A 27,758-nucleotide genomic window follows, 5' to 3' on the forward strand; every position below is an offset into this window, starting at 1 on the left:
ATACTCAGTTGTGTATCTTACCCCACAGGAAAGAAGAGGGAGGAAGATAAAAAAAAAATAAAAAAAAATAAAAGGGGGGGATGATGGAGGGGAGGGCAGATGGGGGTGGAGGTAATCAAAAACAAACACTTTGGAAAGGGGACAGGGTCAAGGGAGAAAATTCAATAAAGCGGGATGGGTTGGGAAGGAGCAAAATGTAGTTAGTCTTTCACAACATGAGTATTGTGGAAGGGTTATACATAATGATACACATGTGGCCTAGGTTGAATTGCTCAACTTCTTATGGAGGGTGGGTGGGAAGGGAAGAGCGGAGAGAATTTGGAACTCAAAGGTTTAAAATCAGATGTTCAAAAACAAAAAAAAAATATTTTTGCATGCAATTAAAAAATAAGATACACAGGCAATGGGGCGTAGAAATTTATCTTGCCCTACAAGAAAGGAAGGGAAAAGGGGATGAGAGGGGAGGGGGGTGATAGAGGGGAGGGCAGACTGGGGAACAGGGCAACCAGAATATACGCCATCTTGGAGTGGGGGGCGGAGGGTAGAAATGGGGAGAAAATTTGTAATCCAAACTATTGTGAAAATCAATGCTGAAAACTAAATATGTCAAATAAATAAATTTAAATTAAAAAAAATGACATAGAGTAGCAAGATGAATACTAAAGCACAATTTGATAATTTGGTGTCTAAAAGAAACTCATCTAAAAACAAAGACATGGAAATGAGGGGCTGAAAATAATTACTATGTACTAGGTAATTCCAAAATATTGGAAATTGGAGGAAGAAAAAGAATTAAAAATTCACCATGTGAAGACAGATAAACAAGGAATCTATATGGTGCTTAAATGTACACTAGATAATGAAATTCTAGCATTATTGAATGGTTTATATCAATTGGCATAACTTCTAATTTGATACAGGAAAAGCTGAAATCAATTTGAAAAAGGAAATGGTAAAACAATAATTACAGGAAACTTGAATTATAGTCACATAATAATAGTGTTTGAAGAGACCTCAACCTTAACTAGACAAATACATACCAAAAAATTTACATACATTGTTCCATACCTGAAAAGTGAGAATGTAATCTCTACTTGCTTCAATTATGGGAGAATCTACCAACATTCAAGAGTCTTTTTTTTATATCTCTAATTCTTACAATTCATTTTCCTGGAAAAAATATTTAGAGTATGTTTTTCAGATAAAGGTCTCATTTCTATTGTTATATAAGAAGCCAATTAAAATTCAAAAGATTGAGAGCTATTCCCCTATGTATAAAACATCAAATGATATAAACAGGTCATTCTCAAAGCTATTAATAATCATATAAAGTGCTATAAATCTCTCATACTTACAGAAAAGCAAAAAGACATTTAAAATTTCACCTAATACCTGTCAGATTGGAAAAGTTGACAGAAAAGGAAAATGACAAATATTGAAGGACCTATAAGAAAAGAGGATAATAATGCACTATTAGTAGAGATGGGAATTGGTCCAGTCATTTTGGAAAACAATTTGGAACTGTATCTTCAAAATTACTAAGTAGCTGAAAAAAAAACATTTTAACCCAGTGATACCACTACTAGGACATCAACACCCAAGAGATCAAAGAGAAAAAAAGAAAAAACGACCAGTAACATGCTGGAAAATGTATAACAAAGAGTTCTCTGAAAAAAAAATAACACACTTTAAGTTTTATTATTATCATTTCCTCCATCACTTTCTTAAGTGTAGAGTATCTAGACAATCAACAAAATAATAAATCAAATGTCAATTTGTAGCATTTTCTTATTTCTGGGATATAAGTCCCCTCACTGAAACATTTAACAATTAACTCTCCACTTTGCATTTGCTGTTCTGACTGGTTTGAATTCCACAGAATGAGATATCTTGCACTAGATATTCACTAGACTTCCCCTTCCAAGTTTCCCCTGCTTTCCCACATCCTTTTGTGCATTATCTCCCTCTATTAGACGACAAGTTCCTTGAGAGCAAGAATTTTGTTTCTTTTTTTAATTATATTCCTAGTGCTTAGCATAGTACCTGCTACATAGAAAGCATTTAATAAATGCTCTCATTGGATTTGATTGGATTGGATTGGCTGTCACAAATCTAGTTGGTGATGTTTTAAGCTGGCTCTAGCACACCACAGAAATAAAGATACACACACCACAAACACTGCCAACAAATATGACACAGAGGCTAAATTTACATTGTAGTAATGTCTACTCACATTGCTCCTTCTTCTGCTTTCTGGAGAAAAAAAAAAAACAGATCAAATCTAATTCCTTATTTTCTTGACTACTTTCCAACTATTGAAGACAACTACCATGTTTTTCCTGAGTCCTCCCCTCTTTAGGGTAAACATTAACAGTCCCTTCTATCAAAACCAATGACTTGGATTGAAGGCACTCACCATCCTTTGAACACTCTCTAAATTATCAGTGTCCTTCTTAATTCATGGAAATCAGAACTGAATACAGTAGTTTATGTGAATTTTTTGCAACTTTATTCCTTACTTTATTATTTAATACTTTAAGGTTTACAGCATTGATTTCCACAAGATTTTGAGTTACAAATTTTCTCACCCTCCCCCCCACTCCAAGATGGCATATACTGTGATTGCCTCATTTCCCAGTCAGCCCTCCCTTCTGTCACCCCACTCCCTCTCCCCACCCCATCCTTTTCCCCTTTACTTTCTTGCAGGGCAAGATAGATTTCTATGCCCCATTTCCTGTATATCTTATTTTCCAGTTGCATGCAAAAAACAACTTTTTTTGAGCGTCTTCTTTCAAATCTTTGAATTCCAAATTCTCTCCCCTCTTCCCTTCCTACTCACTCTCCCTAAGAAGGCAAGGAATTCAACATAGGTCACACATGTATCATTATGCAAAACACTCCCATAAATAGTCATGTTGTAAAAGACTAACTATATTTCCCTCCATCCTACCTTGCCCCCCTTTATTCAGTTTTCTCCCTCGACCCTGTCCCTTTTCAAAAGTGTTTGCTTTAGATTACTTCTTCCCCCATCTGCCCTCCTTTTATCTTCCCCCCTTCTTATCACCTTCTCTCTACTTTCATGTGGGGTAAGATATGCAATTGAGTGTTTATGTTATTCCCTCCTCAAGTCAAATCTGATGAGACCAAGATTCACTCATTCCCCCTCACCTGCCCCCTCTTCCCTTCCAGTGAACTGCTTTTCCTTGCCACTTTTATATGGGATAATTTACCCCATTCTATCTCTCTCTTTCTCCCTCTCTCAATATATTCCTCTCTCATTCCTTAATTTTATTTTATTTTTTAGATATCATCCCTTCATATTGAACTCACCCTGGGCCCTCTGTCTATACACACACACACACACACACACACACACACACACACACACACACACATATATTATATGTGTATATATACATATATATATACACATATATGTGTATGTATATGTATATTCCCTTCAACTTCTTTAATATTGAGAAAGGTCTCATGAATTACACACATCATATTTCCATGTGTGAATGTAAGTGAAGCAGTTCCACTTTAGTAAGTCCCTTATGATTTCTCTTTCTTGTTTACCTTTTCATGCTTCTCTTGATTCTTGTGTTTGAAAGTCAAATTTTCAATTCAGCTCTGGTCTTTTCACTGAGAAAGCTTGAAAGTCCTCTATTTTATTGAAAGTCTGTATTTTGCCTTGGAGCATTATACTCAGTTTCACTGGGTAGGTGATTCTTGGTTTCAATCCTAACTCCTTTGACGTCTGGAATATCATATTCCAAGTCCTTCGATCCCTTAATGTGGAAGCTACTAGATCTTGTATTATCCTGATTGTGTTTCCACAATACTCAAATTGTTCCTTTCTGGCTGCTTGCTGTAATTTCTCCTTAACCTGGTAACTGGAATTTGGCAACAATATTCCTTGGATTTTTCTTTTGGGGATCTTTTTTCAAGAGGCGATCAGTGGATTCTTTCAATTTCTAGTTTACCCTTAGGTTTTAGGAGATAAGGGGAATTTTCCTTGATAATTTCTTGAAAGATGATATCTAGGCTCTTTTTTGATCATGGCTTTCAGGTAGTCCAATAATTTTTAAATTATCTCTCCTGGATCTATTTTCCATGTCAGTGATTTTTCCAATGAGGGATTTCACATTGTCTTCCATTTTTTTCATTCCTTTGGTTCTGTTTTATAATATCTCGATTTCTCATAAATTCACTAGCTTCCACTTGCTCCAATTTAAATTTTAAGGTAGTATTTTCTTCAGTGGTTTTTTGGACCACCTTTTCCATTTGTCTAAAGTTTATATGAATTGTGATGAAGGCAGATAGCAGTGGACCTCTCTATTCCTGCAATCTAAAGTCCCCTTAAAGATAATATTTTTTCTTTTCCCAATTACATGTTAAGATAATTTTCATATCCATTTTTAAAAATGAGTTCCAAATTTTCTTCCTCCCTCCTGTAAGCAATTTGGTATATGTTATACTTGTACAATCATGCAAAATATATTAGCACATTAGTTATGTTGTGGAAGAAGGGACAGATCAGAAAAAAAAAAACAGATATAAAAAAGTGAAAATAGTATGTTTTAATTTGCATTCAGACTCCATCAGTTCTTTCTGTCAAGGTCGATAGGATTTTTCATTGAGTCCTTTAGAATTGTCTTGGATCATTGTATTGCTGAGAATAGCTAAATCAGTCATAGTTAATCATTGTTATAATATTGCTGTTACAGTGTGCAATGTTCTCCTGCTTCTGCTTACTTCACTTTGCCTCAGTTTGGGACTTTCCAGTTTTTTTGTCCTTTTAAAATCAGCCTGCTTGTCATTTCTGATAGTATAATCACATTTCATTATATAATCATATAGCACAACTTGTTCAGCGATTCACCAATTGATGGGTATCCTTTTAATTTCCAATTATTTGGCACCACCAAAAGAGCTGTTATAAATGTTTTTGTAGAAATAAATCCTTCTGAGGTTTTTCTATGGGATTTTCCTTCCACACAGCCCTTATTTCTCACACTGCCCCATGCTTCTTCTTTCTTTTTCTCTCTTACTTTTGCCTTTTCTGGTGAGTGGAGCGCCTGTTAGCACAAGCTTCAGTGTAAAAATTGCTAAGTGTAATAATCATACCACCCACAACCAATCATAAAAATGGCACAGAAATGGCATCAAGAAATGTAGGTTACAGACATATGGGTCTCTGAAAGGGGTTGACTCCAAGTTTCTGAGAAACATGACCTTTCCCAAGAAACACAACAAGAAAGGGCTTAAGAAGATGCAGGCCAACAACACCAAAGCCATCAAGGCCTGAGGAGAGGCTGTCAAGTCCCTGAGCACCAAGGTCTCCACAGCCAAGCTCCTCAGGCCCAAGATCTCCAAGGCCATTGTCCAGTGTACTGGCCACAAGATGGCCACCAAGCATCCAGGCCCAAGGATGGCATCAAAATTCCAGGCTCCAGGATCACAATGCCTGACTCTGATGTTGCCAGAACCATTGACCACAAGGCTGCCAATCCCACTGACCCCAAGGTCACCAAGTCTGCCACCAGTCAGTAAGTCTGATCCCAAGGTTACCACATCTGGCCCCAAGGCCACCAAATCTGATACAAAGGCCACCAGGTCTGACTCCAAGGCTGCCAAGTTTGATCCCAAGGCAGACAAGGCTGATTGTAAGGCCACAAAGCCCAATGACCCCAAGGCTGCTAAGCCTATTTACCCCAAGACTGATGAGTCCAAACCCAAATATGCTGAGGCTAAAGCTGCTAGTCCCAAGCCTTCCAAATAAAAACTTCAGGACAGAAGGACTCATTTGAACACTAAACCACCATTTTTTTCCCAACCAGGGTATGATTATTCACTATTTAGTCCAAATAAAGGAAATGGAGAGTCATAATAAATAAATAATCAAGCAAATAAATAAAGGAAGGAAGGAAGAAAGAAAGAAAAAAGAAGAAAGAAAGAAAGAAAGAAAGAAAGAAAGAAAGAAAGAAAGAAAGAAAGAAAGAAAGAAAGAAAGAAAGAAAAAGATAGAAAGAAAGAAAGTCTCCTCCCCATCTTTTTTTTTTAAATCTCTTTGGGATACAGACCTAATAGTAGCACTTCCAGATAAAAAGGTAAGCACAGTTTGATAGCCCTTTGACAATTCCCCTTTAAATAGTCGATGTTCACATTAGATTTTTTAGCTTTTATATCAGACAGCCAACTCTTATGGAGCTCAAAGTCCACCAAGTTCCTTTTTTTCAGAACAACTACTATGTATCCATGATTCTCCGATGTTATACTCATGAGGAGCAAAACTTTACATTGATTTACTTTTTAAAAATTAGATTTTTTTTTTATTCTTAGCTTACAACACTTAGTTTTACATACTCTGGAGTTTCAAATTTTCTTCCCTTTCCTCCCCTCCCCCTCCCCCCAAGTTGGCAGGCTGTCCTATATAGATTCTATATAAACCTTACAATTAAACTTATTTACACAATAGTCAAGTTGCAAAGAAGAATTATGACCAATGGAATGAATCATGAGAGAGAAGAAACAAAACCAAAAAATAAGAGGAAAAAAATATAGCAAATAGATTTCTTCAATCTGCATTGGGACTCCACAGCTCTTTCTCTGGATGTAGCTAGTGTTTTCCATCATGAGTCCTTTGGATCTGTCTTTGAGCCTTGTATTTCTGAGGAGAGCCAAGTCTATCAAAGTTGGTCATCACAGAATCAATATGTCTGTGGTTGTGTACAATGTTCTCCAGGTTCTGCTCCTCTCACTCAGTATCATATTATGTAGGTCTTTCCAGGTTATTATGAAGTCTGTACTACGCCATTTCTTATATCACAATTGTATTCCATTACATTCATATACCACAACTTGTTCAGCCATTGCCAATCGATGGGCATCCCCTTGATTTTCAATTCTTTGACACCACAAAAAGAGATGCTATAAGTATTTTTGTACATACAGGTGCCTTTCCCACTTATGTGATCTCTTTGGGATATAGCCCTAGGAGTGGTATTGCTGGATCAAGGGGCATACACATTTTTATAGCCCTTTGGGCATAGTTCCATATTGCTTGCAAAAGGGCTGGATCTGTTCAAAACTCCACCAACAACGTATTAATGTTCCAATTTTTCCACACCCTCTCCAGCATTTAGCATTTTCCTGTTTTGCCATGTTAGCCAATCTGATAGGAGAGATGTGGTACCTATGAGTTGTTTTGATTTACATTTCTCTAAACAACAGTGATTTAGGACATTTTTTCATATGCCTATAGATATCTTTAATTTCTCTGAAAACTGCCTGTTCATATCCTTTGACCATTTCTCAATTGGGGAATGGCTTTTATTCCTATAAATTTGGCTCAGTTTCCTGTATATTTTAGATATGAGGCCTTTATCAGAGACATTGGTTGTAAAGATTTTCTCCCAAATTTCTGCTTCCCTCCTAATCTTTGTTGCATTGGCTTTGTTTATACAAGAACTTTTAATTTTAACATAATAAAATTATCCAGTTTTGCATTTTGCAATGCTCTCTATCTCTTGTTGGGTCATGAACTCTTCCCTTTCTTCTTTGCCTATTATAATTCCTTCAATTTATTTTTCTTCTCTTAAAGCTAAAGCTAACATTTATAGTACCAAATTGAAAAATATGGGTGATAATGGACATTCTTGTTTCACCCCGGATCTTATTGGAAATGCATCTAAAAATATGGAACCCTTCACGAATTTGCATGTCATCCTTGCACAGGGGCCATGCTAATCTTCTCTTTATCATTTCAATATTAGTTTATGTGCTGCCAAAGCGCACACCAAAACTTTACATTTAATCCTTATTAGTATCATTCCAATGCTCTATGAATTTCAGGCCCATTGGCATCCTGAGTCTTTTATTCACTCTGTAAATTATCCCTAAAATTGGTGTCATCTTCCAATTTTATGAGCATGTCATTGATGTCTTTATCCAAGTTTCTAAGAGAAACGTGAAATAGTGTAACTACTCCTGCCAAACTCCACTAGAGGTTTTCTGCCACATTGGCATTAAGCTAACAGTAATTACTCTTTGATTCTAGCCCTTCAATAAATTCTCAATCCCTACGATTCAATAATCACCTAATTCATATCTTCTCATCTTCTCCACAGGAAAAGTATGACATATTTTTTCAAAAGATTAGCTTAAATGTAAGCAAATTATATTTACAATGTTTTCCTTATCCACTACTTCAGTCATTCCATCAATACAGGAAATGAGTTCAGTCTGGTACGACTGCATCTCTTTTTTGCCAATATAGAGATGTTACCTTGATTATTTTTAATATTTTCTTTTTATTAATTTATTTTTTTAGTTTTCAACATTCATTTCCACAAGATTTTGAGCCCAGGCTAGTTAGCAAACTAGTTTGCTAGTTTGTGAGAGACATGAAGCCCTCAGGACCCTAAGGAGAGTTGCTAAGACCAGAGCCAATGGTATGTGCACTGAGTTCTAGTCAATCAGATGATGACTAGGACTGTATAAAAAGAGACCCCAGAACTGAGAGCAGAAGCAGAGAGCCACCATCAAGAGTGCCGAGCAGAAAGTGCTGAACAAGAGAGAGTCGCAGAGATCAAGGAACTCGAAGTCAGCAGAGCTGCAGGAGAGAGTGCTGAGCAAGAGAGTTAGGGTTTATGAGTGATCTTCTTACAGGAAGGCTCTAGCATCAAGGGGATGTTATGGTATGGCTTGATTCTTTGCTATAATATTTTGTTATAATTTCCTTGTTACTATAGTGAGGTAGGCTTATCTGTTTTGGAATATTATTGCTACAATATCAAATTGGGGGCATTGGTTTTTGGATCTGATCCTCTGGAATCTAAATAAATGTTATACTTACTGTGCCTTCTACCTAGAGAATTCCTTATACATCGCAATTCTGAACCACTCAGTCATGTCCATGGCCCTCTAAAAGGTCATGAATTTTGCCTTACTGCTAAACCTCCCCACCTACCTCATTGAGAAGTCAAGCAATTGAATATAGGCCATACATGTGCAGTCATGAAAAACACCTGCATAATAGTCATGCTGTGAAAGACTAACTATATTTCCCTTCATCCTATCCCACACCCACATTTATTCTATTTTCTACTTTGACCCTGTCCTTCCTTAAAAAAATGCTTCTGATTACCCTCTCGCCCCATTTGCCATCCTTTCCATCATCCCTTACTCTCTTATCCCCTTCCCCCTACTTTCTGTAGGGTAAGAGAGATTTCCATACCCAATTGAGTTTGTATGTTATTCCCCCCTTAAGCCAAATCCATTGAGCAAGGTTCACTCATTGCCTCTCACCTCCCCTCTCTTCCTTTCCACTGTAAAAGCTTTTTTCTTTGCCTGTTTTCTGTGAAGTAATTTACCACATTCTACCTCTCCCTTTTTCTTTCTTCTAATATATTCCTCTCTCACCCTTTAATTTTATTTTTTAGATGTCATCCATTCATGCAATTCAACTGACCCTGTGCCCTGTGTATGTATATATGCATATACATACACACATATGTATATGTATATGTGTATATATGTATATACATATATGCATATGTGTGTATTCCCTCCAACTACCCTAATACTGAGAAATGTATCATGAGTTATAAATATCTTTACATGTAATAATATAAACAGTTCAACTTTAATAAGTCCCTTATAATTTCTCTTTCCTGTTTGTCTTTTCATGTTTCTTTTGTATTTTGTATTCAGCTCTGGTGTTTTCATCAAGAATGCTTGGAAGACCTTTATTTCATTGAATATCCATTTTTTCCCCTGAAGGATTATGCTCAGTTTTACTAGGTAGGTGATTCTTGGTTTTAATTCTAGTTTCTTTGACTTCTGGAATATCATATTCTATGCTCTCTGATCCCTTAATGTAGAAGCTGCTAAATCTTGTGTTATCTTGATTATGTTTCCATAATACTTGTATTGTTTCTTTCTGGCTGCTTGCAATATTTTCTCCTTGACCTGGGAACTCTGGAATTTGGCTACAATAATCCTAGGAGTTTTCTTTTTGGGATCTCTTTCAGGAGATGATGGGTGGATTCTTTAAATTTGTATTTTACTCTCTGGTTCTAGAATATCAGGGCAGTTTTCCTTGATAATTTCTTGAAAGATGATATCTAAGCTCTTTTTTTGATCATGGCGTTCAGGTAGTTCAATAATTTTCAAGTTATCTCTCCTGAATCTATTCTCTAGGTCAGTTGTTTTTCCCCATGATATATTTTGTGTTTTCTTCTATTTTTTCATTCTTTTGGTTTTATTTTATAATTTCCTAATTTCTCTTAAATCATCAGCTTCCATTTCCTCAATTCTAATTTTTAAGGAATTATTTCCTTCATTGAGCTTTTGGACCTCCTTTTCCATTTAGCCAATTCTGCTTTTTAATGCATTCTTCTCCTCATTGGCTTTTTGGACCTCTTTTGGCATTTGGGTTAGTCTATTTTTTACGGTATTATTTTCTTCAGTAATTTTAGATCTCCTTTAGCAAGCTATTGAATCATTTTTTTAATCACTTTATGCATCACTCTCACTTCTCTTTCCAATTTTTCCTTCATGTCTTTTACTTGATTTTCAAACTCCTTTTTGAGCTCTTCCAGGGCCTGAGACCAATTCATATTTTTCTTGGAGGCTTTGGATGTAGGAGTTTTGACTTTCTTGTCTTCTTCTGGTTGCATCTTTTGATCTTCTTTGTCACCAAAGTAAGATTCTATTATCTCAGGGTGTTTTATGCCGTTTGTTCATTTTCCCAGACAATTATTTAACTTTTTAACTCTTTGTTAATGTAGAACTCTGATTCCAGTGTGGGGGGTGTACAGCCTCAAGTTTCAAGGGTTTTGTGTAGCTATTTTCAGAGATACTTCTAGGGAACTATAAATTTTCAGTTCTTCTAAGGGGGTATGATCAAGGAATAGGTCTTTACTCCTCTCCTGGCCTGTGCTGTGGGCTATGAGTGACCTTAGGCACTCTTTTCTGCCCTGGAACTGTGAGGAGGATTCCCTCTCCATCACAGCATGGACTCCACCATGTCAGCATGCCTTCTAGCTCCAGAACCACCACCCAAGATTGCAACCCAGATTCAAGCACAGGCAAAGCAATAGAATCCTGCCTTAGCACCAGCAAAGAAATCCCTGCAATACTTTTCTGATTAGCCACTCCATCCCCTCACTGTCTGTGGGCCAAAGGCTCCAGAAGCAGCTGCTGCCCTGTAGTTGGGACCTGAGTGTGTTCTTCTCTCAGCCCTGGGGCTGGGACTATACAGTGCCCTTCTCTCACCCAGGTCCAACAGACTTTTTCTATCCACCTTCTAAATTGTCTTTGGTGTTTGTGGGTTGAAAAGTCTGGAAACTGCCACAGTTGCCCGTGATTCAGTGCCCTGAGGCCTGCTCCAGCCCCATCTGTGCCCCATGCTGGACTGCACTCTTCTCACAGACTAGTGCAACAGGCCTTTCCTGTAGACCTTCAAGGTTGTCTTGGGCTGGAAATTTGTTTCACTCTGTGATTTTGTAGCTTTTGTTGCTCTAGAATTTTTTTATTTTTTAGTTTTTTAATTTTTTTATTAGTGAATGTTGATTCAAATATTTATTTTTTTAAATTTATTTTTAGTTTACAGCAGACGGTTCTACATAATTTTGAGTTCCAGATTTTCTCCCCTCCCTCCCCCCTCCCTCCCCAAGATGGCATGGAATCTCATATAACTACCACGAATGACTTCGCATTGAATAAATTTATACACTAGTCAAGTTGCAGAGAAGAATTGCAACCAATGGAATGAATAATGAGAAAGAAGAAACAGAACCAAAAAAAAAACCAAAAACAAAAGAGAAGAGAAAAAGGCTAGCATGAAGTATGCCTCAATCTGCATTCAAACATCATAGTTCTTTTTCTGGATGTAGATAGCATTCTCCGTCGTGAGTCCTTTGGAGTTGTGCCTGAACTTTGTGTTACTGAGAGGAGCAAAGTCTGTCAGGGTTGGTCATCATGGAATCCATATATCTGTGGTTGTGTACATGGTTCTCTTGGCTCTGCTCCACTCACTCAGCATTATGTTGTGTAGGTTTTTCCAGGTTGTTATGAAGTCCGCTTCTGGGCTAATAATTCACTATTTCACAAAAACTGTTGGGAAAATTGGAAAATGGTAGGACAGAAACTGGGCATAGACCAATATCTTACACCATATACCAAAATAAAGTCAAAATGGGTTCATGATTTAGGAGTAAAGGCTGATACTATAAGTAATTTGGGAGAGCAAGGAATAGTTTACTTATCAGATTTATGGAAAATAAAAGAATTCATGACCCAACAAGAGATAGAGAGCATTACAAAATGCAAAATGGATAATTTTGATTATGTTAAATTGAAAGGTTTTTGTACAAAAAAAGCCAATGCAACAAGAATTAGGAGGGAAGCAGAAAAATGGGAGAAAATCTTTACAACTAGTATCTCTGATAAAGGCCTCATTTCTAAAATATACAGGGAACTGAGCCAACTATATAGGAATATAAGCCATTCCCCAATTGAGACATGGTCAAAGGACATGAACAGGCAGTTTTCAGAGGAAGAAATTAAAGCTATCTATAGGCATATGAAAAAATGATCTAAATCACTACTGATTAGACAAATGCAAATCAAAACAACTCTTAAATACCACATCTCTCCTGTCAGATTGGCTAAAATAACAAAACAGGAAAATTATAAATGCTGGAAAGGATGTGGGAAAATTGGAACATTGTTGCATTGCTGGTAGAGTTGTGAGCTGATCCAGCCATTTTGGAGAGCAATTTGGAGCTATGCCCAGGGGTCTATAAAGATGTTCATACCCTTTGACCCAGCAATACCACTTCTAGGGTTGTATCCCAAAGAAATCACACAAGTGCGAAAAGGATCCATATGTACAAGGATATTTATAGTGGCTCTTTTTGTGGTAGCCAAGAATTGGAAATCAAAGGGATGTCCATCAATTGGGGAATGGCTGAACAAGCTGTGGTATATGAAGGTAATGGAATACTATTGTGCCATAAGAAATGGGGATGATACAGACTTCATAGAATTTTTTTAGAATCAATTTTTACAGGTATTTGGAGGGTTTTGGGGGGAGATCAAGAAAGTCCCTCCTTTTACTCTGCCATCTTGGCTCCACCCCCACCATGGCATTTTCTTGATGAAGCCATGCCAAATCTTTGTAATCATTGCTTCCATTTAATCTATTCTAGAATTTTCCTAGGAGTTAAAGTCTCATTGGCCTAAAGTTTTCAGATTCTGTTCCCTTCCCTTTGCTGAAAATTGGGACAATATTTCCCCCACCAGTCTCATTCTACTTCCAAAACTTGGAGTTCAGTAATTACACCTTCTAATCCTTTCAGCACATGAAGATACAGTTCATTTCTGCCAGTTGACTTAGATTCATCAAGAATCATCATTAGCTCTCTTACTATATCCTTACTTATCTTGGGAATCAACTTATTTTAAGTAATTTTTTTCTATCATTTCCATAGTAAAGGTAATTCATCTTTGCAGATAAAAGACATTAAGAAATGATCAACTCAGTCTTCTCTTTTATCATTTTCATCATCTTATTAACCTGAAACAAAAACTTTATATCCTATTTGATCCCTCCTTCTATCAATATAGCATTACAAAAATAAAAATACTTTTTTCTCATTCTTAAGTTCCATTGTGAGCCTCATTTCAGTCTGAGCTTTAACGTTCTTAAATGATTTTTACAGCAACATACCATATTTTGTGTCAGTTGGACTAGATTTTATCTTTTGGACATTAATTTTGTTTTATTTTGAATCTAAATTGGTTGGTAAGTTCCCTGTGTATTCATATTAATTGCTTCAGAAAGATCCCTGTTTTCTTTTTCAAACTAATTGTTTCTCTTTGTATTTTCAAAATCTCATTCTTGAGAATTCATATCCCTAACTGAACTGGCTTCTCTGAAGCATTTTACTTTATGGGATCCTGCCTATATCTCCTCTAAACTTTTTGAAATATTTTCCTCAGATCCAAAATGTATGTTCTACTATTCCCAGATCACTTTTCTCAAGTATTTCAGTAATTTTCAACCCAGCAACTAGTACTCTGTATTAGTAAGAAGCAGATCTAGATTAGAATTCCCTCTTGTGTCCTCTATGACTTGAAGCATAAGTCTTTCTATGTTATCTCATTCTATCTTCAAAACAACCCTCTGAATTGGATAACTATTATCCCCATTTTACAGATGAAGATACTGAGGCTGATAGAGATTAAGTGACTTATTAAATGGGTGAGGAAAGTCTTTTTATATTTGCAATCCAAAACACTGCCTGAAACATAAGTCTGAATGAGTACATTAGGAAAACAGATTAAGCGAAGCACAATTAGAAAAAAAAGGAATAATCTAGTGTTCAATTCCCCTCCCCCAAATAAAAGCCTCCTATTTGAAAGGAATTGCTTGTAGAAAAGGAGAATATGCTGGGATAAACTAGGTTTATAGCAACATTTTACCCTTTATACCACAATAATCTCAAATTGAAAAGAAGATTTGAATATTAAAGGCAGGCCATTAAAAAAGAAGAGAACCAGACTACTCACCTTTCATTGTCATGGTTAGGGTGTGAATTCTAAATGAAACAAAACAAACATAATAGATGAAATCAAAGGAGATGAAATAAATAGTTATTGACTGAATGTAACTGAAAATCCTTTTGCAGAAACAAAATTAACACAAGATTAAGAAGGAAAATGGTTGATTTGGAGATAATATACATGAATTAAATATTTCATAAGGGGGTTACAGGCAAATAAAATAAGTCATATATAAGACAAAGAAACAAATAGTAGCAGAATGTGCTCTTAGAAGTAGTAGATCCCTCAGCAAAAGATGTCTTCAAGTATGGTCATGTTTAGTACTTGTCAGAGAAGTTGTAGAGTAGTTTCCTGATTATTTTAGGGATTAAGTTGGATGAATTCTGTGGTCCTTTCAAATAATAGTTTTATGTAATTATTTTTGGCTCCATCTTTTTGATTTTGTTTTCCCGTCCCCAAGAATTTCACTGAACTGCTATGAACTTAGTACTGCCCTTATTTAAGCTCCCTAATATTTACCTTCTCTCTTCCCTACTTCCATACCTTTGCTACTGATTAATTAGAGAGAAAAATATCACCTGTTTTAATTGCTTTTGATTCATATATGTGCTTAATTAGGTACAAAAAGATAGCTATGCAGGAACCCAGTAAATAGCTAAGGATACAGAGGACCTAGAATGCTATGCCTCTGGCCAAAATGAGGCAAGGTTTCCCAGCATGGGGGTCTGAGCTGATTATGAGTGAATTTTATGTTTATGTTTAATAATAATTTATTAGCTCCTATATGTCCAAGAGAGAAGGAGTCATGCAAACCAGGACCATTTACCACAAAGCTAAAATTCCATTCAAATACCATTACTTTTTAGGAACAAGGCTAAGGCTGTTGGAACATCTGTCGTATCTTAACAATCAATCCTCCCTCTACTTTCTATGGAGTTGATGTTAATGACTAAGGATTAGGAACAAACCAATAGAAAAAGAAATAGGTGTAAACAGACTTGGTTAGTAATGTCCATTTCTATTTTTACAGTAAAAAGAAAAGAATAAATTTTATTTTAAGGTTAAAATCATTTAAAAAGTCAACTTGATACATTTTCTAATGACTATTAGAAACATGAGATATTAACTACAACAATTTTAGGCTTTATGCCCAACTCAAAATGTAAAGGCCAAAAATATTTTCAAAAGTGTAAAATTATTTTTACATTCAATTAAAATTAAGAGAAGGCACTTAAACAATATTTTTTCTTGAATTACAACTGTATTTTATCACATATTTTATGATTTTTCAAGAAGTAATAAAATCATTTTCATCTATTATCATAGAGATATGATGATGGATTTTTCTAAAACAACCTGTTTTACCTGTTTGCATGTTTCTGGATTGGCTTATGACATTAGTAAAAGAGTTTCCATATGGCACCTGGAGCCAAAGGGTCAAACTCCATTACTTCATAGTAATTGGGTAGCTGAAAAGCATTCCCTTCTCATTAATTGCTGGATGAAGTTGGAGGCCTGTGGCTTGAAGGTTCAGCATGGCCAGGCTGAAGGTTTACTGGTCGCATCAGCATTGGATTTAAAAGGGTTAAGAAACTGTCCTTCAGATGACCTGAGGAATTGCTTTGGTTTGTCCTTTGAGGAAACAGGAATATTTCTGGATTCTCCGAGACCAGAAAATCTAGCTGCGAGTGAAGCACAGAGTTTGAGTAGTTGATGTCAGTGGCATGTGGAGAGATAGCATTTAAGCCACAAAATGCAGAACTCATGGCAAGGACTCCTTCCAATGGCAAGCCAGAAGTCAGAGAGCATGGGCCTGGACTTAAGTCAAAGTAGCTCACAGTCGTTCTTCTGAACTTCTTGACTCCACCAGAAGTCAGAGAGCATGGGCCTGGACTTAAGTCAAAGTAGCTCACAGTCATTCTTCTGAACTTCTTGACTCCAATTTTGCTCCTGGAATTGTTTCTGGTTCAAGAAACCTCTCATGTCCAAGGAGTGCCTGATTTAAATCCTCAATCACTTGAATGAGCTCAGCTGCAACATCCCTATTCTCCACCACTGCCATCAAGTCCATGATCTCTTCCTGCATGTCCCCCAATCTTGTATAATTTCTCTAGGAGTTCCATATTATCTTGATTTTCAGATAAAGGTTCACTCTCCACTAACATGGCTGACATTATTTTTATGTTCATTTTCACCATATCCACTTCACTATGTAGTTTTCAAATATGTTCAGTAACCAGTAAAATAACTGGAGCCTTTGGAGCAGATGCAAATAAACAAGCTGATGTGGAAAGAACAAATGGGGATGGCTTAGTTTTGCTTGGAGACAAGGCCGATTGTCTCTGTCTCAATCTCTGTCTCTGAAGATGGAACCTGTACTCCTTTCTTGAAGAGCTCTAGGTATATTTCCTTGACTTCACTCACATCAACACCTCTAGGGAAACTCAGGCTATTTTGTGATGAAGCTCAAGATGTTATTCTGTATGTCTAAAGGCAAATTGTATCTGGGCCTCAGCAGCTTAACTAGAGGATCTTTCATAAAGTCAGTCTTCACAATCAGAGCCCAGAATCTTGAAAGAAAGAAAGGAAGGAAGGAAAGAAGGAAGGAAGGAAGGAAGGAAGGAAAGAAGGATGAAAGGAAGGAATGAAAGAAAGAAGAAACTTCAAGAGAAATAAAGTTAAAAATATATTTCAATCTGTATTCAGACACCATCAGCTCTTTCTCTGGGCATGGATAGCATTTTTCATCATAAGTCCTTCAGAATCATGTTGGATCATTAGAATAGCTAAGTCATCGACAGCTGATCATCTTAAAATATGTCTGTTTCTTTGTATATAGAGCGTGTCACTTTGCATCAGCTTATGTCAGTCTTTCCAGATTTTTCTGAGAACATCCTGCTCATCATTTCTTATAGCAAAATAATATTCCATCACAATTACATACCACAATTTGTTCAGCCATTCCCCAATTGATGGGCATACCCTCAATTTCCAATTCTTTGGTGCCAGAAAAAAAGTTGCCATAAATATCTATGCACATATAAGACATTTTCCTTTTTGTTTTTTTTATATCTTTTAGGATACAGACCTAATAGTGGTATTGCTAGGTCATAGGGTATACGTTGTTTTATCGCCCTATGTGCTTAGTGCTAAATTGCTCTACAGATTACTTGAATAAGGTCATAACTCCATCAACAATGCTTTAATGCCTAATTTTTCCCACATCCCCTCCAACATTTATAATTTTCCTTTTCTACCCTATCAGCCAATCTAATAGGTATATGCATTTCTCCAGTCAATGGTGATTTAGAAATTTTTTTTTCATATGGCTATAAATAGTGTTGATTACTTCATCTGAAAACTGTCCATATCTTTTGATGATTTATCAATTGGGAAATGGCTCAGATTTTTTTTTATAAATTTGACTCAGTTCTCTATATGTTTGAGAAAGGAAGCCTTTACCAGAAAACAGTTCCTTCAAATTTTTTTTTCACATTTAATATTGCTAACTGTATTCCCCTCCATTCTATCCCCCCATTTTTCTATGTTCATTCTCCTTTCACCCTGTCCCTCCTTAAAAGTGTTCTGCTTCTAACTACCACCTCCTTCAATTTACCTTCCCTTCTATCAGCCACTGCCCCACCTTTTTCTTATCACCTTCTACTCTTACTTTCCTGTAGGATAAGATAGCTATCTATTCCCAGTTGAGTGTATATGCTATTCTCTCTTTGAGCCAGTTCTCATAAGAGTAAGATTCACTCACTCACTCTCACCTCCCCCATCTTCCCCTCCACTATAAAAGCCTCTTCTTGCCTCTTTTGTGTAAGATAATTCCCCCCATTCTATCTTTCCATTTTCCTTTCTCACAGTGCATTCTTCTCTCACCTATTAATTTTATTTTATTTTTTGAATATCATCCTTTCATATTCAACTCACACCTGTGCCCTCTGTCTCTATAGACTCCTTCTAAGTACATTAATAACGAGAAAGGTCTTATAAGTTACAAGTATTGTCTTCCCTCTTAGGAATGTAAACAGCTTAACATTATTAAGTTCCTTATGATTTCTCTTACCTTGTTTACCTTTTTATACTATGCTTGAGTCTTGTATTTGACAGTCAAATTTTCTATTCAGCTCTGGGCTTTTCTTCAAGGGTGCTTGAAAATCCTCTATCTCATTGAATGTCAATTTTTTCCCACTGGGTAGATGAATTTGCTGGGTAGGTGATTCTTGGTTGTAATCCTAGCTCCTTTGTCCTCCAGAATATCTTATTCCAAGCCATCCAATCACTTAATGTTGAATAATGTTATTTATCATTCCACAAAACTTAAATTGTATCTGCTGCTTGAAATATTTTCTCCTTGACCTGGAAGCTCTGGAATTTGGATATAATATTCCTGGGAATTTCCATTTGGGGATCTCTTTCAGGAGGTGATTGGTAAGTTTTTTAAAATTTCTTTTTACCTTCTGGTTCTAGAATGTCAGGACAATTTTCCTTAATCATTTCTTGGAAGATGATGTCCAGGCTCTTTTTATTTTTTTTTTTGATCATGGCTTACAAGTAGTTCCATTAATTTTAAATTATCTCTCCTGGATCTATTTTCCAGGTTATTTTTCTAATGATACATTTTACATTGTCTTCTTTTTCCCATTATTTTTGTTTTATTTTAATATTTCTTGACTTCTCATAAAGCCATTAGCTTTGATTTGCTCAATTCTAATTTTTATGGAATTATTTTCATCAGTTATCTTTTGTATTTCTTTATCCATTTAGCCAATTATGTTTTTAAGGAGCCTTTTTTTCTTCTTTGAATTTGTGTGCCTCTTTTTACATTTGGTCACTTCTGCTTTTCAGTGCATACTTCTCGTTTTTTTTAACATCTTTTGCCATTTGGCATTGTCTGTTTTTTAAGGTGGTATTTTGAACATTTTTGCATGTGTTTCCTTTACCCAGCTGTTGGATCATTTTTCATGATTTTCTTGTATCATTCTCATTTCTCTTCCCACTTTTTCTTCTACCTCTTTTACTTGATTTTCAAAATCCTTTTTGAGTTCTTCCATGTCCTGAGACCACTTCATATTTTTCTTGGAGGCTTTGGATGTAGGAGTTTTGATTTTGACATCTTCTGAGTTTGTGTTTTGATCTTCCTTGTCACTATAGTAACCTAGTGTTGTTTGCTCATTTTCCCAGCCTATTACTTGACTTTTAACTCTTTTTAAAGTGGGGCTCTGCTTCCAGATTGGAAAGTGCCCTGTCCCAAGCTTCAGGGTTTTTGTGTAGATGTTTTCAGAGATTTTTCTAAGGACCTCTAAATGTTCAGTCTTCCAACGTGGCATGATCTAAGGAGAAGTGTTTACTTTCCTAGCCTGTATTCTATTCTATAAGCGACCACAAACATTCTTTTCTTCCCTGGGAATGAGTCCCTGCTCCACTGTGGCCCATTAGTTCTGGCATGCTAGTGATTGCTATTCCTTCCCTTGGGACTGCCACCCAGGACTGTAACTCAGATATGAGTATGGCAAAGCAACAGAGTCTTGTCTCAGTGCCAGAAAAAGACTCCTGTAATCTTCTGACCAGCTGTCCAATCCCTTTGCCATCTGTGGGCTGAGAGCTCTGGAAGTAGCTGCAATAGCTGCAGATTCAGTGGCTCCCAAAGCCTACTTCTGGTTCATTGGGTTCTGGTCTATGTTGACCCAGACTGTACTCGACTGTGATCCACTTTCTCCCTGGTGTGACAGAAATTTCCTGACAACCTTCTAAGTTATCTTTGGTTGGAAAATTATTTCACCCTGATCTTTTGTGGGTTCTTCCACTCCATGAATTGTTTTGTGACATTGTTTAAAGGTGTTCAGAGTGGTTTTAGGGAAAACTCAGTTTGAGTACTGCCTTTTCTCCCTCATCTTAGCTCTACCTTCTCAAAAAGTGAATTTCAATCATAAAAATTACCTTTTTTCCCCAATATTCAATATGGCATTTTTTGTTTTCCATTGTCTATGAGAAGTAACTATTCTCCATATCAGTGTTAAGCAAGTTTTATTTTTACTGGTCTTCTTGCTATTCTTCTAATTTTAAGACAGCCACACTGCAAGAGAGAGGAATAAATAACAATTCCTCCAGCTTCAGTTATCTCTGAAAGCATGTGCCTCTCATCCGGGGATAAATTAAGGTCTTTCATAACAATAGTTTGCCAGTTCCTTGAAATGTTTTCCATTTTTGATCATGCTTCCTTTTACCCTTAGGTGTGACTGAAACTGTTTCATTACAAACTTGAATGAAGCCTGAAGCATTAGAGTGGCCCACAGTGATGGCCATTGCAATGTTTCTAAAAGCCATTGAAATATGTTCATTAAGAGCTACATTTGTGACATTTACTTGAAACAGTATCCCTTCTTAAAAACTGCAAAAATTTAATCACAACAAAAGAGAACAAGAAATCTAACATTCAAGTGATGAGCCAAATGTGGGGAAATGAGTTTTATAAAAATTCCCCTGTTCAGGGTCAAACAATCTCATGCAGCCTTGTGTCAATGGAAGCTCACTTTCATGACCAACTACTGCTGTCATAAATTCAGTCATTGCCTGTTCTAGGTAATTCATATATGACTGTAGTAGAACTACTAAGTGACAAAGATGAGATCTTCACCCTCATCTTCAAACTGCAAATATAGTATTTTCCATTATGTCTTGTGGAATAATATTTCATGGTCACATGCAGGTAACCATGACTGAGTTTGCTCTTCACAATTCAGTGAAGCAAGTTCTCAGTGATTTATACAGGCAAGCAGTGACTCTGAGTTCCTGTAACATTTTTTTGGTGCTCAAATTGCATTAAAATAACCCTCAAATCAGACACCCCAACTTAACAGACCTTCCAGGTATCATCTTGGTAGATTTGTTTCCCTGTCTCTATATGGTTGTGTCCTTTAAAATATCCAGTAAATATAATTGCCAATAATAACAATAAGGGACAATGACAATAAAACCACCTTATTGGCATTTACAAGTCTTATCATTTGGTGAAACAAGTTACTGAAGAAACTTACTTCTTGCTTCCCTGATGTAGTTTTATTTGTAAGTGTCTGTGAAGGTGTAGGGCCAACTAAGGAAGATTAATTTTTGTAATTTTCCTTGTACTGTTCATATATCTTTCCTAAGCCAAACAATGAACCTACATGGAAGTCGACTTTTATGAGCAAAACTATATTCTCATCATGCTGTTTTATTGTTAATATATAAATCTTTAATGAAGTTACACCGTATTTTGCATTCCATTTCACAATTTATTGGGTTTTTTTATCATATTGTTTTAAGTCTGTGTTTTTCTGATTACTTTCCAATACAACATCATTCTAGCACTATCAAAATGGAATTACATGCCGTTTTACCTCCAATTAATCCTTACCCTAAATTTCACCCATGGTAAGACCATAAAATTTTTGTAGTTGAAAAGAAAGAAAATAGAGAGACAGCATAGAATATTGAATAGAGAGTTTGCATTATACTCAGAAAGAACTGGGTTCAGGTCTTGTTTCTGTTATACAACCCTGAGAAAGTCACTGGTTCTGGTCATATGACCCTGGGAAAGCACTTATCCTCACAGAGATCTGGAAAGCACTCTAACATAATGCATTGCAGGGAAAGTGCTAACTTGTAGCAGTAGAGAGAATTTCCTCACCTGGGAGTTTCCTCTACTAGGAGGTCCTATCTTTATCACTAAAAGAGAAAATACTTTCTGAAGAGTCATTTTTCTTCCCTGCTTGTAATGATAGATTGTAATATTGTCTACACATAGTGGCCAGAACACCACTTTTGACAATATGATTGCTCAGTTCAATTCTCTAAGTATTTTTGAGTGTTTATTTTCCTTGCAGACAATGGATGACCACTTGTCAGGGAGGTTGTAGAGGGCATTCTTTAACTAACTGAAAGGTTGGAGTGGATAGGCTCTAAGGTCCCTCATAGAGCTAGAATTCTATGATTCATGAGTGCTTGAGAAGTAATGGGAGATAAGTTTTGAAAGGTAGGTTAGGGTCCATTTGAAGGTGATATTCAATGCCAAGTTAAGCATCAGATTTATTTTGGACACAATTGAATGACATTGAAGAAGCTGATTTTTTTTAAAGCCAGAAGATATCCAATTTATAGTAGTATTTTTGAGTGGTACAGGAAAAAGTGTGCTGAATTTATATTTAGAGGACAAGAGATCAAATCTCAATTCTGATAGTTACTATCTTTATGATCTTAGAAAAACAGTTTAATCTTTCTGGGTGTTACTTTCCTCATCTGACAAAGCAGGGGATTGAATTGGATGACCTCTAAGATCACTTCCAGCCCTGAATTTGTAAATCCTGAGATTATGCTAGTTCCAGTGAGAAAGAGAGAGAGAGAGAGAGAGAGAGAGAGAGAGAGAGAGAGAGAGAGAGAGAGAGACAGACAGACAGAAACACAGACACACAGAGGCAGAGAGAGAGAGACAGAGACATACAGAGACACAGAGACACACACAGAGACAGAGAGAGACACAGAGAAACACAGAAAGGCAAAGAGATAAAGACACACAGAGAGAAAGAGAAACAGAGACACAGAGACACAGAGAGAGACAGATAAAAAGAGACACAGAGACAGACACACACATACAGACAGACAGACAGACAAAGAGAGAGAGAGACAGAGAGACATATAGAGAGACAGAGTCAGAGAGACAGAAATTGGAGCTAAGAATATCATTAATGAAACAGAAAATAGTTTTTGATCACCTTCTATGTACTCAGAATTGTGTTGGCTTGTGCAGGGGACACCTCAAAAAGAATTAAGATATGGTTCTTGCTTTCAAAAGAGCTTTCAGTTTAGTTAGAAGACATGATAATATACATAAAAAAGTAATGAATACAAAGTAGATGTATTTGATGATTATATTTTTAGCGTGTATGTTGCTTGCAAATGTTTACAAGAGAGGACAGAAAAGAGGAGTGCTAGAAGTCAGAGAAGACATTGTGGAGAATATTGGACTCCATTTGAGCCTTGAATGATGGGAAGACTTTGTATACAAGGAAATGGAAATGGCATTCATTTAAGCAAGGGACAACATGAGTAAACCCACAAAGGCAAGGATTATTGTGACTTATTTATGGAATACCAAGTATACCCTGAGTGGTATGTATACTGCCTCTTTCTTACTGACCATTTGTTTGAACTCTCACTGATTATATTTCCCCTTATTATCAAAGGCCAATGACTAGTCTTCCTGTCTCATTTAATCAGTTAATATCAAATGGCATCTATGAAGGCATAGTTCTAGATAGTTCATAGATGTAGCAAGAACATTTCCCACATACATACATACATATATACATACATATACACATACATAAATATATAGACATGCATATACATACATATGCATGCATACATATATACATATGCATGCATATATATATATATGTGTGTATATATTATACAGGTTAGACTCAAGATGGAAGATTACAAAAGGAGGATAGAGATATAGGGCTAAGACCAGTACCCACCTTAAGCACAAGGAGATGGAGGCAGAAACTAGGGATTGAAGTAGAAGGTCAGATCTCATTCTAGCCACCTGATTCAGAGCTTCCCAGATGTGGTATCTAAATAACATAGGGAATAGAAACAGGTTCTGGCCACTGATATCTAAAAGTGCTAGAGTGGTCAGACCCTGGCTCTGACCAGGAATCAGAATCCCAATTCAGAAACTGAGGCTAGAAAGACAAATAACAAATGAAAACTATTAATATGTTGAAAAATGCTGCAGGTTAGGAGAATCCCAATAGGTAACCCCAGAAACAAGTAGCTCCACAACAAGTATAAACAGAGCTTCAGATAAAAGTATGTCAAGAGCGAAGAAAGAAAAGAAAAGAATGGAAGGAGAATAAATAGCTAGAATACAAAGTGAAACCCCTTACCCACAGAGTAGGTGCCCTAAAAAATAGAATGGAGAAAACAGAACTCAATATTACAAGATAATACGAAATATAAGAAGAACTTCAAAAAAATAAAAATTAAAAAGAAGAAATTAAGTTTCTATTATCAAAAACTGCCCTGGAAAACAGTTTAGAGAAAGAAAACTTAAGAATCACAGGAATCCCTGAAAACATAGCTATGCAAAAATGAAAAACTGAAAACCATATTTCAAGCAATAATACATTAAAACTGCCAAGACCAAATAGAACAAGAGAGGAAAGTGAAAATAGGAACCAATGGTTGCTCCCTTAAAACAAACTTAAATTGAAATAGAACAAATAGGAATTTGACGAACAAATTCAGAGTGTTCAGGTCATAGAAAAACAAATACTGCAAGGAGAAAGGAACAATCCAAGTGTTAAGGAACAACAAGATGCATTAAAGAATAATAAAATTAGAATCATACGAGACTCATCATCAAGAGACAAAATCTTAAGAATACAATAGTCTAAGCCTTCTCCACTCTCACCCCCAATAGCTTACAATAAAGGGAAAGAGGATGGTAATTTTTTTCATATTTCTACTATTATTTTTTTAATATTTTTAGTTTTCAGCATTGATTTCCACAAGATTTGGAATTACTAATTTTCTCCCCATTTCTACTCTTCCCCCCACTCCAAGATGGCATATATTCTGATTGCCCCGTTCTCCTTTACCCTTACTTTCTTGTAGGGCAAGATAGATTTCTATGGCACATTGCCTCTATATCTTATTTCCTAGTTGCATGCAAAAACAACTTTTTTTGAACATCTGCTTTAACAATTTTGAGTTCCAAATTCTCTCCCCTCTTCCCTCCCACCCAACCTCCCTAAGAAGGAAAGAAATTCAACATAGATCACATATGTATCATTATGTAAAATGCTTCCACAATATTCATGTTGTGAAAGACTATATTTTGCTCTCTCTTATCCAGTCCCCATATATGCAGTTTTCTCCCTTGACCCTGTACCTTTTTGAAAGTGTTTGCTTTTGATTACCTCCTCCCCCTATCTGCCCTTCCTTCTATCATCCCCCTTTTTTATCCACTTCCTCATTGTTTCCTGTGGAGTAAGATAACAACATGAGTGTGTATGTTATTCTCTCCTCAAGTCAAATCCAATGACAGCAAGATTCACTCATTCCCCCTCACCTGCCCCCTCTTCCCTTCCAATGAACTGCTTTTTCTTGCCACTTTTGTGTGAGATTATTTACCCAATTCTATCTCTCCCTTTCTCCCTCTCTCAATATATTCCTCCTCATCCTTTAACTTGAGTTTTTTAGATATCATCCCTTCAACTCACCCTGTGTCCTCTGTCTATATATATATATATATATATATATATATATATATATATATATATATGCATATATATAGGTATGCATGTGTGTGTATGTATATATATATACACATGTGTATATATAGGTATGCATGTATGTGTGTGTGTGTGTGTGTGTGTATATATATATATATATATATATATCTGTCTATTTCCTTCACCTACCCTAATTCTGAGGTATCATGAATTACATATATCATTTTTCCATGTAGGAATGTAAACAAAACAGTTCAACTTTAGTAAGTCCCTTGTGATTTCTCCTTCTTCTTTACCTTTTCATGCTTCTCTAGATTCTTGTGTTTGAAAGTCAAATATTCTATTCAACTCTGGTCTTTTCACTGAGAAAGCTTGAAAGTCCTCTATTTTATTGAAAATCCATATTTTGCCTTGGAGCATGATACTCAGTTTTGCTGGGTAGGTGATTCTTGGTTTTAATCCTAGCTCCAGTGACCTTCAGAATATCATATTCCAGGCCCTTCAATCTCTTAATGTAGAAGCTGCTAGATCTTGGGTTATCCTGATTGCGTTTCCACAATACTCACATTGTTTCTTTCTGGCTGCTTGCAGTATTTTCTCCTTGATCTGGGAGCTCTGGAATTTGGTGACAATATTCCTAGGAGTTTTCTTTTAGGGATCTTTTTCAGGAGATGATCAGTGTATTCTTTCAATTTCTGTTTTACCCTCTGGCTCTAGAATATCAGGGCAGTTTTCCTTGATAATTTCTTGAAAGATGATATCTAAGCTCTTTTTTAATCATGGTTTTCAGGTAGGCCAATAATTTTTAAATTATCTTTCCTGTATCTTTTTTCCAGGTCAGTGGTTTTTCCAATGAGGTATTTCATATTGTCTTCCAGTTTTTCTTTCCTGTTTTATAATATCTTGATTTCTCATAAAGTCACTAGCTTCCATTTGCTCCAATACAATTTTTGAGGTAGTATTTTCTTCAGTGGTCTTTTGGATCTTCTTTTCCATTTGGCCAATTTTGTCTTTCAAGGCATTCTTCTCCTCATCAGCTTTTTGGAGTTCTTTTGCCATTTGAGTTAGTCTATTTTTTAAGATGTTATTTTCTTCAATATTTTGGGGGTCTCCTTTAGCAAGTCATTGTCTTGTTTTTCATGGTTTTCTCACATCACTCTCATTTCTCTTTGCAATTTTTCCTCTACTTCTCTTACTTGCTTTTCCCAATCTTTTTGAGCTCTTCCATGGCCTGAGACCAGTTCATACTTTTCTTGGAGGCTTTTTATGTAGGCTCTTTGAATTTGTTGACTTCTGGCTGTATGTTTTGGTCTTCTTTTGTCAGATTCCAAAGTCTGAGTCTGATTCTGATACCATTTTCATTACCTGTTCATGTTGCCAGCCAACTACTTGACCCTTGAGCTTTTTTGGGGGGTACCAGTGCTTGTAGAGTAGAGAGTAGTTTGTCCCAAGCTTGAGGGGCTGTTCTGCTATGTTCAGAGCTACTTCTACATAGCAACCTCTGCCACACCAGCACTCCTTTTCCCCTAAGAACCGCCAACCAGGACTGTGGCTTATATCCAGGCTGGGCAGAGCAGGCTTTGTACTCCTGCTCTAATCTGCAACTTAATTCTTCCCACCAGGTGGCGCTTGGGCAGGTAGCTACTGGGACTGCAGTTGTAGCTCTGGAAGTAGCCTCAGAGCTGTACTGCCTACTATGCCCCCGGGGCAGTGGCCAACTGGGAACTCCTTTCACTCTGTCCCAGCTGCTTTTCCCACTCACCTTCTCTGTTGTCTTTGGCGTTTGTGAGTTGAGAAGTTTGGTAACTGCCACAGCTCACTGTTTCAGGGTTCTAGGGCTTGTTCCACCTGGCTCCCAGTCTGGTTGGTCCTGGAGTGGCCTATGCTGGGCTCTGC

General features: G+C 36.5%; 1 non-coding gene and 1 pseudogene across 1 annotated transcript; both read right to left on the minus strand.

Moving 5' to 3' along the window:
* Positions 1 to 7,695: 7,695 nt before the first annotated feature.
* LOC118852520 lies at positions 7,696 to 7,800 on the minus strand. Its single transcript, XR_005010592.1, has one exon. It is a non-coding gene; the product is annotated as a U6 spliceosomal RNA (small nuclear RNA).
* Positions 7,801 to 16,476: 8,676 nt separating this feature from the next.
* On the minus strand, positions 16,477 to 27,235 carry LOC118851264 (annotated as a pseudogene).
* Between the last annotated feature and the right edge of the window lie 523 nt (positions 27,236 to 27,758).

This window comes from Trichosurus vulpecula, chromosome 5 (assembly GCF_011100635.1).
Source record: "Trichosurus vulpecula isolate mTriVul1 chromosome 5, mTriVul1.pri, whole genome shotgun sequence".
Classification (NCBI taxonomy): Eukaryota; Metazoa; Chordata; class Mammalia; order Diprotodontia; family Phalangeridae; genus Trichosurus; species Trichosurus vulpecula.